Source organism: Pezoporus occidentalis, unplaced genomic scaffold, assembly GCF_034315485.1.
Source record: "Pezoporus occidentalis ecotype Australia unplaced genomic scaffold, CSIRO_AGI_Poc_V1 ctg111, whole genome shotgun sequence".
In the NCBI taxonomy this organism is placed as follows: Eukaryota; Metazoa; Chordata; class Aves; order Psittaciformes; family Psittacidae; genus Pezoporus; species Pezoporus occidentalis.
In genome coordinates, this window is record NW_026912898.1 from 2043464 (window position 1) to 2058431 (window position 14968).

Sequence of the window (14968 nt, forward strand, 5' to 3'; positions counted from 1 at the left end):
CAGATGCAAATCACCATGGCTGTGGCACATCCCCATTCAGCTCTGCTCTCCGATAACCTTCACAGATGTTCTTTGGTGATCAGGATCTGAGCAGCTGAAGGTCACTGTGCTCCACTTGCAAGACTCAAGGTTGCATTCCATCAAATGACCACGATCCCACACAAGGAGCAAGCTGTGAAGGAGCCCTTTGCCACCTCTTACTTGACTGTGGCTCAGCGCTAGGGGCTTTGGCTTGCAGCGCTCCTCAAGGTGTAAGCCTGAGGTCTCAGACCACAGAAGCTGCAGGTGATGGAACAAGTAGCTGGCTAAGGCTGCATAGACAAGAGCCAGGAAGCTGTTCTTCATGCGAGACACCCTGCTCTCTGCTGTAGATGCTGTCATCACACGGCTTGCTCTTTATTTTTAATCTCAAGGAAGAGCATGAGCAGTTCTTCTCGATGCCCTTCGGTTATGAATGGACATTTCTGACACCTTGTAAAGCGCTGTTTACTGCTGCTGTGATCCGATTACCCCATTGCTCTGCTCCCAGATGTGTTAAATCCAGAGGTTCCCACCCTGCCCTGGACACCCCAGGCCTGTGGCATCTACCAGAACTTTAGCACCAAGAAGCCTGTCAGAAATGCTGGAGCTGACAGCCTGGCTCTTCTCTGAGCAGACAAATCCCAAAGCCCAGCAGCAAGGCCAGGTTCTCTCAGCGGAGAGAACCTCTCCTCTCCTGCTTCCAACCACTTGCATTTGGAGGAAGAGGCTGGTTTCCAAAGCTGACTGGTCCAGATGTGGAGGTCACCAGAATCATAGAATCATAGAATAGTTAGGATTGGAAAGGACCTTAAGATCATCTAGTTCCAACCCCCCTGCCATGGGCAGGGACACCTCACACTAAACCATGTCACCCAAGGCTCTGTCCAACCTGGCCTTGAACACTGCCAGGGATGGAGCATTCACAAATCCTTGGGCAACCCATTCCAGTGCCTCACCACCCTCACAGTAAAGAACTTCTTCCCTATATCCAATCTAAACTACCCCTGTTCAAGTTTTAACCCGTTACCCCTTGTCCTATCACTACAGTCCCTAATGAAGAGTCCCTCCCCAGCATCCCTGTAGGCCCCCTTCAGATACTGGAAGCTGCTATGAGGTCTCCATGCAGCTTCTTTTCTCCAGGCTGAACAGCCCCAACTTTCTCAGCCAGAAGTGGTCAGGAAGTGCAGCTGATGGAAACTAAACCAGTTGCATTTTGGCAAAGGAGACTAAAGCTCTTCCTCAAGCTCTCTGTGTCTTTTGTCTTAGAATATAGACTGATGCAAGTGGAGACTCACACACTGGGTACCAAAGTAGGGTCCCAAAGGAAGCTGCATAGATGCAAGGCCACCTGATGACTTATATCCCCAAATATAGCCATGTCCAGTGCAAGGCTATGGTTGGTCTCTTCACTAAACAAGCACCTCACTGGTGTCAAGACAAACTGAAATCTGGAGAAGGGCTTTTTACAAGGGTATGTAGGGACAAGATAAGGTGTAATGGCTTTAAACTGACAAAGAGGGAGATTTAGGTTGGGCATTGGGAAGAAATTCTTCCCTATGAGGGTGGTGAGACATTGGCACAGGTTACCCAGAGAACTTCTGGATGTTAATTCATTAATGATTGCAAATAAAAGCTGCACACTGCTATGACACAGTAAAGTATTATAGGCCAACAAACAATATTAAGTGATGGGTGGTGCTAAATGTGTGACAGAGACTCATGACCCAGGGTCTTTCAGGGGCCAGTGGGATAGGGCTTTGGAAGGGCAAGAGTCAGAAGAGGATTGTCTTCAGGGTGTAGTCAGAAGAAATAAGACTGAAACCACTGCTGCCATGCCATGGTATTTTAGGGAAAGGGGGCACTTTGTTGTGTAAACATCTCAGATTCATGCCACATGATCATTTGAAGGTAATGTCATTTGTGGGTTGGTACATACCCACTCAAAGTCTGCAAGGGTGCAGCACTAACACCCCAGAGCAGCCATTTGTTCTGAGATGTCCTTGGGGCCTGGGGAAGGAGAAGGATGAAAGAACCCAGCTGGGCTCTTTAGCACTGGGCCAAATATTAGGAAAACCATTTTTCACTTAGAGCCTAAGCAAATCTCACTGGGCTGCCATCGGGATACATCAAACACAGGAACCCACAACGTCACTTTTATGGTGCTGCTTGTCAGAGCAGAGCTGCGCTTCCATTACTGACACGTCCTTTATCTGTCGAAAGGACAGCTCTTCCAGGAAGCTTGAGAACATCCATTCTCTTTTATAGCATACGCCATTCACGTTGCTGGCATATGCTGCCCATTGAAATAAATGGAGCTTGTCACTCTTGGATGTGTTCCTTGGAAATAAACGGTCAAACAAATTAGAATGCTGAGCCATGAAAATCCTTGTCCTTTTGAAAAATCTGTGCTGGCTATAGCTCAGTGCCTCTGTTCCTGGTTTCCTTGCACATTTGGATGATATCTTCTGTTTTCCACCAGTCATATTTGCTTTCTCAAGGTAGTAGGATTGAGGCTGGGTTAATAATGGGTCAGCAGATTAGAGGCTGATGGCAGGAACAGCCTGCAACTGGGGATGGTGAAAAAAGTTTCCCTTCTGGGCCATGAACAGAGAGGTACCAGGGCCACCAGATCTGTTTGTGAGGCCACCCTGGCTAAGGTATGCCAGCATTACAGGATAGGCATGTCTCCTCAGCTGCTCCCTTGGAAGTATGAGTGTGTCTGTCTCTAGGACCAGCTGCTATGTTTAAACCAGTGGTCTCCAGACTAGCTAATGGTTGAAATCTATGTCTTTTGGACAAAATCCTGATTCTTTTCACCTAGTTGCAGCCTTTGGCTCCCGTCCTTCCGTATGTGTTTTGGTTCCAGTTTTTTCCTTTGGCTGTTGGACTAGAGGAGCCATGACATTAAGATCAAGCTCTAGCCTCTACTGTAGGGCCAGGTGCCATCATGAGAGTGTTCATGACCTTTCACTGACATATTGTCTTGACATCTCTAAAGATCATCCTTGCCATTTCAGCCAATATTCATAGCTCTCTTGAGGGTAGGGTGTCTCGGGAAATGGAAGATGATGAGGAGATTTTAAAGGCAGAAAGGACTATGGTGAGCATCTCTCTTCAGGTTGAAGGCCACAGGACTTCCCTACTCGTATGAATGAGTGTATGATTTCAGAAATAATATTAATGCTTGGTCTAAACATTGGTGGTGGTGGAGGGTTCATTATAGTCCTTGGAAAGTTCCCCCATCAGCCATTTATCCCCACTGTTTGAAACACTGATATGGAAAATGAGCATGCACACCTTCAGCATCCAGCCATGGGATTTTGTTGTATCTTGCCCCTCTGGATTAATAGCTCTCTATTGTCATCTTATCAGGTTTAGGTAGGGGTTTTGTGAATGAGGTATGCATGTGTAGAGCTGATATGCCTGCATGCTCCAGTTATTAGCTTGGACTTTCTGGTCATGCAAAGCATAGCTACAGCTATTGCTGCTGCTCCGGTCAGATGTCTGGAAATTTTGGACAAATGGGAACATTCCACCTGGGCAAACATTTCAGGCAGAAAGAGAAGACATGCTTGAGCAAACCCAGACATCTGTCAGTCCTTCCTAGGTCAGGTTTCATTAGTAGTGGCCATATCAGTTCTGCAGCTTTCTTTCTGTTAAACGGAACAGATTTGGATGCCTTGTTGTCATGCAGAAGACACTAAGCCTGCTTTACTTTTAAGGTGGTTCTGGTCTGGGATAGTTCCCATTCTTCCTGTCCAGAATCCTAGCCCACAACTGAAATGTTCAGCCTGCCAAGCTCTGAATATAGAACAAGAAATACATATCATGCTTTTCAATGTGTCTGTAAGATCCTAATGCAGCCTTGATGCACCTGGAACAGGCATATTAGAAACCATTCACAGAAAACACAGGCAAGAACACATACAGTGGGTTAGACCAAAGGTATCTTGTTTTCAGCAGTACCAAAAGAGTGTGTCTGGGAAACCTATAAGAATAACATAAATCTACAGTGATACCGCTTCCAAATATTCTCCTGACATCCAGTTAATTGCAGTTTAATGCACTGGATGAACTTTACTTCAATGGATTTGTCAAGTTGTTTTTTGCATTCATGTAAACTTCCTGCTTCCGTAATTTCTCATGGCAAGGAATTTTCTGTGAGACATGCAATTTAGATAAATACATTAAGATACGCTTGTAAACATGTTTGCAAATAAATTAGCCAAGCTTGCTGTGTTACTCTGGCTTCTACTGCTAATGAGTACACAAAGAGTAGTGTTGAGTGGGCAGTAGTGCCTTATGTTTTCAATGAATGCACTTGGTTGAAAGCATAAATAGTGGGTGGTTTATAGCCAGTAAGGGAAAAAAGGAGGAATCTCCTACTGCCTGAGTAGGGGGAATGTAGCCAGACCAAGGCTTGGCTCCTTGAAAGCAGCTGATTACCTTATATTGACCTGGGCCAGGGTCTGCAAACATGACCATGCATATGCACGCACATGTTATATAGCATGGAGCCATGGAAAGTGGCTGTGTGGGGCAGGCACTAAAGTAGTTAACAAAACAAGCCAGGAGCAGAGATGTGAATGGTAACCTTTGCAATGTGCTAACAGGTCACACACACACATGACTGATGAGTAGTTTGTGAATTAAGCAGGACTTAGTGATTTTATACATGCGTGGTGTACCAAACAGGGTTCATGGGCTTACTCAGCTCCCAGACACACATGGCTGGGGTGCAGCAGGTAGTGAATTGAGGAGGAGGCAGATGCTGCGTGCTTTGCCACTGAGTACCTTACCTGTGCACGTGTGTGCAACTGCTGGCTGCCAGGGCGAGGAAAGAAAAAGTGGATGTCAAGCCTAGCTGGCAGCCAATGCATCTGTCTTCTGTCTTTCACTCCCCCGCAATTGAGGTGGAAGTTGGCTATTTTTAAATCTGATGTCTGTGTGTGCAGCCATGGGGAATGCTCTTTCTTGGGGAAAAAAAAAAAAGAGAGAAAAAAAAAGAAGATTTTGAAGGCACCTGCATTCCGTAAGCAGATATTTCTCCCTCCATTGATGCAATGCACCCCAGGTCTCCTTTCTTCACTTGGGAAAAGTGGAAGTTGTAAATCAAAACCCAGTGACCAAAACTGGACAGTTTAAGCTGGCTGACCAGGGAAGACAAACCCTGCCATGCGATACATGCAGCGTAAGGATTGCCTCACTAGCAGATTCAGGTGCTCTTCCCAGTTCAGTGTCCTTTCCCCAGCCATGGCCAGTATTAGGCATCTCATAAATGGGTGCACCGAGCCCTCTGGAAGATGCTCATACAAATGTCTAGTGTTGCAACCCCAAAATAGTATGTGCCCATACAAAACAGAGTTCAAAGGTTAAGAGTATGGCTGTTGGAGTGACACAGTGGGGACCTTGCAACCAAGCACTCATAAATGTCATTTTAAGGCTTACCTCATACTGCAATTGGCCTATGGCAACCAGCTGAGCGCTCTTCGGGTGTGCTCTTTAATCAGACAGCCAGGTGGAAGAGCAGCTACTCACTAGCCTGAAGGCACCTGGGTGGCTCTGTTGTGCCATGTCAAAGGGCTTTCTTGCCCCATATTGACACAGGTTTGTAACAGAGGCTTAGAGGAGGAGGGTGAGAACAAGGTGAGTAACATCAGCAGGCATGGTCTCCTGTCTTCTAGCAAAAAATGACTTTGGTTATTTCTGGTTTGGGGGATTTAACAATCCCTGAAGTATTTGTTTTCCATTAATTTGATATTTATTTACTTATTTATTTAATAAGACACACACACACACACACACACCCTTTGTTTCTTCTGAACATGCTGCATTTGCTTTCTACTTCTTGATTTCTAGGAACAATGAACGACCATTCTCTTCTCTTCTCTTCCCATGCATTAGCTTTTCCACTCTTCCTGCTTTTGTACACCTCTATCATATCTTATTCCCAGCTGTCTCTTTTCCAGCCACAAAATTCCCAAGTCTGTGTAGTTACTTGCTACTTTATCCGTGTAGTAACTTGCATGGGAGCAGCTGCATACCTTTGTCCTTCTTTGTTGCCTTTCCTTTCCTCCTGCAAGTTCTTCAATGTCATTTGGTGGGTACAGGACCAGAATGTACTCTTCAAGGTTGATATGGTGACATAAAGGAACTTTTGGTTATGTCACATATAGCCTTTCTTTCCATGCTTTATACTGGCTCCTCCAAGTTGTATATTCATTCCTGGCATAGGAGGCAAATGGATTTACTCCAAGAAGTGACTCAACTCCAGACCTCAGGCTCTCTGTTCATACAGAAGGTGGTTTGGGTCTTCTGCATTCTCTGTATCCTCCACTGACCACCTTCCCCCACCCCACTGAGGCTATGTAGCACTGCCCTCCTGATTCTGGAGATCCTCTTTGAACCAGCTGTGTCACAAACTGCTGGATGTGCCTCTCCTTCTAGTCCCATCATTTTTACCTCTGTCTCCTGCTGTAGGCTCTAAAGTTGGTTTTGCAACCTCTTCTTGAACACGTTTCCTGATACCTTTCCTAGTATGAAGTCTGTCAGTTGCCCACATTTCTCTCTCCTGCTTGCATCTCCTATTTTCTGCTTTGTTTCCCCATGATGTTATTTCTGTTCCTCACAAATGATTCTCAAACTGCTCAGCTGGGTGGTTCTTTGTTTGAAGGGAAGGCTTACCAAACAGACTGGCTGGCCAGGGCTCAGTCCAAGCTGAGAACAGAAGGATATTCAACCGTCCCCCCGAAGGATAGAATAACCTCTCTTATCTATTCAGGATTTCCTCATGAACTCAGACCACTCCTATTTGTATCTAGGAAAATGCCTGATGTTTACAGGAACTCTACCGAAGCATCCTAAGGCAGTAATTCTTTCTCTCTCTCTATATATATATAAGCATATATATATATATTCAGATAGGCACATTTGTAAGGCTGCTTCTTTAGATTCCTTTCAGGCTCCAGATTTTCTGCTTGTCTTCTCAAGAAAACTCTGCTTTAGGGCTACATCTAAAGAAAGATATGAAAAAGGCATAAAAATTGCATGTCTATGAAAGTGCATGTTGTAATTCACATTCTCATTTACTCCTTCTGTGGCCTATATGTTCATCTCTGCAGGGTTAGGATAAGCTTTATATCTGTTTAGGGAGTATGGATTTCTTCTGGAGTCATGATTATGCAAAATTACAGCTTTTAGGCCTCCTGGATTTTAGATGAATTTGAAAATAAGCCTGGAGAGTGTTAGATGCAGAGAAGTCTGAATGTGTGTGTGGTGTCCTGAGGTCAAAACTCTATGGGATATGAACTATCTCGCATCATTTTGATAGGGTCTAATTTCATCCTGCACACTTACTCACAAGATTAGAGGTTGTAGTAGGAACTAGATGATCTTAAGGTTCTTTCCAACCCTAACGATTCTATGATTCTGTGACCTTGTAAAGCACATAAAGCCCATATGGCTTAGCAAGTGGATGTATTTCCAGGTAGTGAAGAATCCCTGATGTTGAAGGTTTTGGGAGAGAAAATATTTCCATTTTTGTTTAATGTTCAGCTCCATGTAGCTCTATTTCAACTGCCTTTTTTATCCCTGTCAGGGCAGCGCCCATTGCCCCAAGAAACTCTTTTGAATGACTTCAGAGTTAACAGAGAAGGTTTCTACCCATTGATCTCAAAGTGTTTTCAAAAGGTGAATAACTTCACTGGTCTTGCTTTCTGGGCAAGGGAAGATGGGGTATGGGTCAGTTATAGGCACAGAAGAAATCTGGTAGAGGGCAGATATGAACATGAGCCAATCCTCCCTCCACCAAGGCTCAGACTTCAGGAGTTTGTATCCAGGAGGAGAACAGGTCCCTGCCTACCTCCATGAAGTGGCTTAGGGTAGAGCAGTAGCTAACAATACTTTGGTGCTCTGCTAAACCAAACAAGATCATGCTCCCAGGTCTGCTGATGCTGTCATTCACTGGCCCCAGTGACTGGGGAACATTCCCAAGTGAATTCATCCATAGACTGCCAGTTAGCCATAGTCTCCGTAGGGGCACTTCTGAAGCTCAGCATCCCTAAGTCTTCAGCTCCACAAATTCAACCTCAGCTAGTTTTAGACTTCAATGACTCTAACTTTGCTATTGTCCACAGTTTGTTCGTATTCAGGGTCCAGGCTTGAATAAATGAAGTTCTGTGTTAGGCCACCTTGAAGTCCTTTTCTTGTTTTCTTATGTGCTGTCTCTCCTCTGCTCACTTTCTCCATAGTTCCTTAAAATGAGGACCAAGTTGTGGGTTGCCCCATTGTACATACTGGGCATGATCTTCCTGACAACTGCTGCTGTCCAGTATTGAGCAGAAAATAATGCACTTTGAGTCACTGCTCACTTAGGGTTGACAGATGAGCTGGCAAGCCTTTTTGTGGCAGTTTAGGCTACTTTCATATCCAGCTGTCTGCCTCGTCCATCAGCCACAAGTTATTGCCCCTGTGACAGGAAGTCTCAGTAGCTCCAGTTCGTCATCTGGTGTCTCAGTGCTTTTAAGCTAATGCACCAGACACTGCCATGGCAGAGAAACAGGAGGACACACATTCCCATCTGCCTAGTCTGAAAAGGGAGCAATGGGAGGAGGGCCACCAGGAAGTTCTTCAACTACTGCTATGGGGCTCATCAAAGCTCATCTGTCAGAGCACTTGAGTGAATCATGTTACTGGTAATTGGGATCAGTATCATCACTCTGTGCCTGAGCAGACTCCAGCTTGCAGGCTATGGAGGCTCCAGCCCAGCCTGGATCCTTACAGCCCTAGGTCTTAAAAGGAGATGAGAAGTCTCAGCTTGCTTCATTCAAGGTTTCATATCCAGATCCATATTTTACATGCTATAGCTAGAAAATAGTGTGCTTTTCAGTCAGTTTGTCATCTCAAGGAAAATGACAGTATGGGTCACAGGAGAAAGCAAATTACGGGCTGCAGCTACAAACAAATGACTGTTTTAGCAGTATACTTGGGATATGGAGGGTGTTCCAAGGCCACGGTTTCACAAGCAGAGTTAACATCGCTGCATAGAACGTGACAAGTGTATTGCGGCTTTTTATGCAAGTGCTTCGAGAGAAAAGACATCTCCCTGTCTGTGGGATGGGAGAGCATGGGGAAGTAGCTTGGGAGAAGAGGAAGACAAAAGGCTATGGGTTGAATCAGGCAAGACTTAGTTTTCTCCCTTCTTGGAAACTTTGGAGGGAGAATCATAGAATCGTAGAATAGTTAGGGTTGGAAAGACCTTTAAGACCATTTAGTTCCAACTCCTTGCTATAGCAGGGAACTCCGTTAGGAGAATATCCTAAGGAGCATGGTCTTGCTCTGGAAATGTGCATTTCCAAAGAGCTCAGCTTTGCTCATAGCCCTTCTGCATGAAAGCAGGAAGTGGGCATGCACCCTCATGCACCACACCATCGAGTATGGGCACCAATACAGAAGCTGGCTCCAGCCCCTCATGGCACCTCTCTACAAAGGCCAGGACCCTGCTGGAGCCTCAGCAGAGGCTGAAGCTTTGCTGTGGTGCAGACATCGGTGCTCACCCTCTCCTTGCCAGTTGGATTGCTCTTCCAGCAGCCAGGGAAAGCAACCATTGGCAAAGGGAATGAGACGGCGTTGGACGCACTGTGTAAATACCGTTTGGGCTACATTCATAATCTCACACCATGAACCACGTTTCCATGAGAGAGGCAGTCTGGGCCCCTTGGATAATCTTAATCATTTCTGACATGAAGGCTGCTTCTCCTATTTCGTGACTTATTTCCCCAGTATCATTTAAATGTATTAAAACACTGTTAGTGTAGAAAGTAGGCATCATGTTAGCATAATATCTAATCAGAACTAGCCTGCCTGCCCCCGCAGGGTTTATTTATTTATTTATTTGGTGTCTGTTTGTGCTGTTTTCTTGTTAGATTGGTGAGCGCTTCCTTGACATACTCATTTGTTCTGCTGTGTAATGGAATAGGATCCTTCGGAGCTGCTGACATCTGCTTTATTCTTGAGATCTGCAAATCTCAGAGGCCCACAAAGCAACAGTGATAATAATAATAATAATGATCGCAGTGCTAGGAAGCCTGAGAAGTGAAGTTAAGCATGAAAAGCAGACAAAAGACACAAGAGGAAAAAAATGGACTGGCAGAAGGTTTCCACCACTGTGCATGTACTTTTATTGGCCCTGGTTCTCTACTCATTTACCTATGCTTTATGACTGCACTGCCCTGTGGACTGCAATTAGCTTCCTCATGACTTGTAATATTGCAGGGGAAAGGGGATCGGGCACCATGGTGTATGCGATCAGGACACCTCTTCACAGGTATATTCAGCTCTGCCCTCTCTCAAGTACATTGCTTTGATTTCTCAATGGCATTGAAGTATTGATTTTGAAGGGAATTAGTTTCTTCAGTGCTTCTGGAGATCTGGCCAGTGTGATTTCTCAGGGACCTATTCAGCTTCCTCCCCCACAACTTTATCCTCACATGTCACAGCTGAAATAATTGGCATTGCACTATATCAAACTGGCAGGACGCAGTCCTGAAGGCTGGGGAGGAATCAAATCCAGAGCAAGCCTTGGCAAAAAGCTGCATGAGGAAGAGAGTTGTTGGGCTAAGTGCTGCCTGAAAGAGGCCTTGAAGCTGAGTGCCCACTCTGGGTCATCTTGCCTGAATCCTGCTCTGTTGAGATAAAAAAGGGCTTTGCACAAACTAAGGGCAAGGAGTGGTGACAGTGTACTGCAAGGAGGAAAGGAAGGAAAAGGTAAGAAAAAGAAAGAAAGAAGAAAGGCGTAAGAAAAGAGGAAGGAGAAAGTTTAAAAATGAAAGCAAAAATAGAGGTCTTAGCAGTTAAGATCGGGTCGTGTTGAGCTTCAAGCATCCTAGAGGTGGGAGCTTATCTTAGTGTGCTAATCTAACTGGTTGTCACACCATCCTCTAAGAGTAATCATTCGCACTGAAGAGTTCTGCGTGATTTTTGATTTGATGGAAACAAAACCTGGGACTTGTGGTATTGAAAAGAAAGGATCTAAAGAGGAGTTTAATGGCTGGTCTCAATGATAGTGGCCAGCCAATAGGCAAACAAACCTAGAAGAGCTTGAAATTAGTGCATTTGGCTCATCCTGAGCAGATGGAAGTAAGCTCTTTAACCTGAGGGCCTTTGTCGTAAGAACACACTGGCTGAGCAAGTACAGAGACTGGTAAAAGTCAACTAGCTTCTTTAACAAAGATACAGAAACACCCAGACCAAGAAGCAAAACAGGCTTCAGTGTTGTCATCCCCCTTTAAGAAGGATGACCTAGCCTGAAAACTCTTGCTTGGAATGGATTTCCCAAGCCCTGCTTCTTCTTCCTAGAGCCTGGGTCTCCTCAGAGCCCCCAGTTCACACTATTACTAGCGTCGTTATTTCTTTAACCAGACATAGGTACAAGTGACAGTTTACAAATGTTGGTAGGATTACCCTTCTGCTGAGTCCATTACGGATCTAGCATGCAGGCACGGGGCAATACAAAATAGAAAAGGAGCTCATGAAAACTAGAGATGGAAGAGATTTATGAGGTCCCACCTGTTCCCTTTTTCTCCTGGCATATGCTTATGTACTGAAGTACCTTCACTAGTGTTTTGCCTAGTTTTAATACTCTAGCCAGCAGGACTTCCATGTGCCATGGGAGGCTTTTCCGTCAACTGGTGCCTCAAACCCCGGAATTGCAGACAGGTGCCTCATGAGACCTTCTCCGGCACCCCACCACCGTCAGACCTGAAGACAGCATACATGCTTGAAAGTTTGATTTGTTTCTGCTGGAGCTATGTCACAGAATCATAGAATGGTTTGGGTTGGAAGGGACCTTACAGATCAGCCCAATAAAAGGCCATGGCATCACTCAGACACTTCGGTACCATTCCATTCAGTTCAGGTGACTATTTTGCTTCAGGGAGTGCCAGCAGGAGTGGTTTTCCCAGGAAACTGATGAATTCTTACGCTTCTCATTAGCATGTAGCACCACGTTATGTGTGCCATCAGGGTCCTCCACTGGCATCAGGCTCTGCCCATCACTCTTTCACGCATGGTGATTCAGGACTGTGTGCCTGGCAACCCACTCGTTGGCAACCTCTATTTTAAGAGTTCACTTCAGATTTTCTTACTGCTATGTCGTGTATGCTTTCCTGTTTTGTTCCTTACTGCACCCCCACAGGACTTTCCTTGTCTTGTGAATAATTGCAGGCTGTGCTCTCCCTTGGTTGCTGCCTAGCCAAGCTCGATACTTTTCTCATGTACACTCTTGCCTCAAAACAAAACCCTCTTGCCCCATTCTAGGGTTATTGTTATTGTTTTTCAGTTTCTCCTTACAGTTTGTTCTTGTCTCTGTGGAAATCAGGTATTTGCAATGAGCTCACTAGGCAAAAAGACCTTTTTGGAGGTCTTCAAATTGAGTCTGCCCTTGTCCCACTTTGTGACCTGAGGCCTTTGATTTTGAGAGCCTGGGGTTGAAAGAAAGAATATTTTTCTTGTCTTGTTGGTTAAATAAGACTTGGAAAAGCTTTGAGAAATAATTTGGAACTGTGGCTCTTGGCATAGAGGAGGCTGGAATGGTCACAGCCCTCTGTTGGACCTCTGTTTGACAAGGGTTCATCATAGGCGTCATTTGAAGAGGAATCCCCACAAGCACTGTGCGAGCACAGTGGCTTATATTCTCATGCCTGAGTGACAAATTAATCTCTCAGATCCTAAAATCTAAATAACAATATCATTTATTTTCCACAGCAGCTAAGGTGAGAGGGTTTGTGGGTGTCCAGGAGCTCTGAAGGCCACATTTGTTTTAGTGCCTCTTGATTTTTTGGGAACTTACTTATGGTCACCCAAATCAAAGTGTTCTGTGCTCTGTTCCTAAGCATATGGTCACATAATCTACAGACACTAAGCCAAAATACTCAGAATTTGTCACAGACATCAAACATGCCAGTTTTCCTGTACTCCTGTGTTACATCATTATGGGATATTGATTTCCATTACAGTGTATTTCAGAATATTCCCTGGGTAACGCTTGGATGATTTGCTCCAAACTGGGCTGCTCAGTTGCCTTTTGACAGGCTGGAGGAAGAAACACAGATTGCTTGTCAAGCAAAACCCTGCCAAATTCAGCCCATTGTCCAGTTCCTGTTCCTCTTTCAGTGCCTTTGAGGTTGAATTGAGCCTCTATTTGTGTTTGTTTACTAATCAGGTGGGATTTAGAAGTATTTTCAACATGCATCACATGTTTCCATCCTGCCAACCCCTACCCAACTTAATGCCACCTTATAAAATATATCCTTCTTAGGCATATACATATCCTTGCTGCAGAGGTGCCCTGAAGTATCTCTTACTGTGTAATCAGTGTTGGTAAAGCCGTGGTCCCTCTTTTAAGCTCCATCAATTAGTGCAAGTTGGGAAAGGCTGTGGGGAGTGGGGAAGTGTAGTATGAATCCCTGGTGGGTTCCTAACAGAACCAGAACCATCAATTCTATCAGATCTTTGTGAAGCCAAAAATTACATGGGAGGTTTTGGGCCTGTCATCCCATCCCAGAAAAAAAAAGTCATGGGAGCTGGTCATGAGTGATGAAGTTGCTTAAACACCAAACACTAACCAACTTCCTCCCTCTGCAAAAGAAAAGGAAGATGTGTTTCAAGACAGGCTTGTTCAGTGCCGTGCATTTCTGGATAACATGGGCCATATCTCTTATTTCTCCATTACCCATCTGCTAGGAAAATCCAGAGAGGAAAATGCGAACCACAGACCAATTTGCTCGTGGTTTCAAGAGAGCAGAGTTTCATCCCCTTGCTGAGAAGTGGACTGGGATACTGATGGTTTGGGTATTTTTTGTGCTGTGTAACACAGGTCCTAGAACATTCCTTGGTTCTTTCTGCCTTTAATCTAGTACTCAGTAAAACAAATTTTATCTGAAACAGTATTGGTCTTTAGACATGACACTGCTTTAATGGTCCTGGAACTCTGCTCTTTCTGGATGCCTTGGTCCATTTCCTATTCATGTAAAGAATCACACACAATAGACTGCCAGACTCTTAGCCTTCTTAGAGCAATTTCATCCCTTGGTTAACAACACTTACCACTGTCACTGGCTTAGAGGAGTGCAGGACACTCCTGGTGAAAGACTAAGTCTGGGTGGAATAACCACTGTGGTCTGGTGGATTACATTAGACTTGATCAGCCTGTGTGAGATGACTTGTCATGCTGCCTTTTCAGATTAGAATCATAGAATAGTTAGGGTTGGAAAGGACCTTAAGATCATCTAGTTCCAACACCCTTGCTATGGGAAGGACACCTCACACTAAACCATCTCGCCCAAGGCTTTGTCCAACCTGGTCTTGAACACTGCCAGGGACAGAGCATTCACAACCTCCCTGGGCAACCTATTCCACTGCCTCACCACCCTAACAAGAAAGAATTTCCTCCTTATATCCAATCTAAACTTCCCCTGTTTAAGTTTTAACCCATTACCCCTTGTCCTGTCACTACAGTCTCTAATGAAGAGTCCCTCCCCAGCATCCCTACAGCCCCCCCTTCAGATGCTGGAAGGCTGCTCTGAGGTCTCCACGCAGCCTTCTCTTCTCCAGGCTGAACAGCCCCAACTTTCTCAGCCTATCTTCATACAGGAGGTGCTCCAGTCCCCTGATCATCCCCGTGGCCCTTCTCTGGACTTGTTCCAACAGTTCCATGTCCTTTTGATGTCGAGGACACCAGAACTGCACACAATACTCCAGGTGAGGTCTCAAGAGAGCAGAGTAGAGGGGCAGGATCACCTCCTTAGACCTGCTGGTCACGCTCCTTTTGATGCAGCCCAGGATACGGTTGGCTTTCTGGGCTGAAAGCACACACTGCAGCTGGCTCATGTTCAGTTTCTCATCGACCAACACCCCCTCGACCAGCACCCCCAAGTCCTTCACTGCAGGG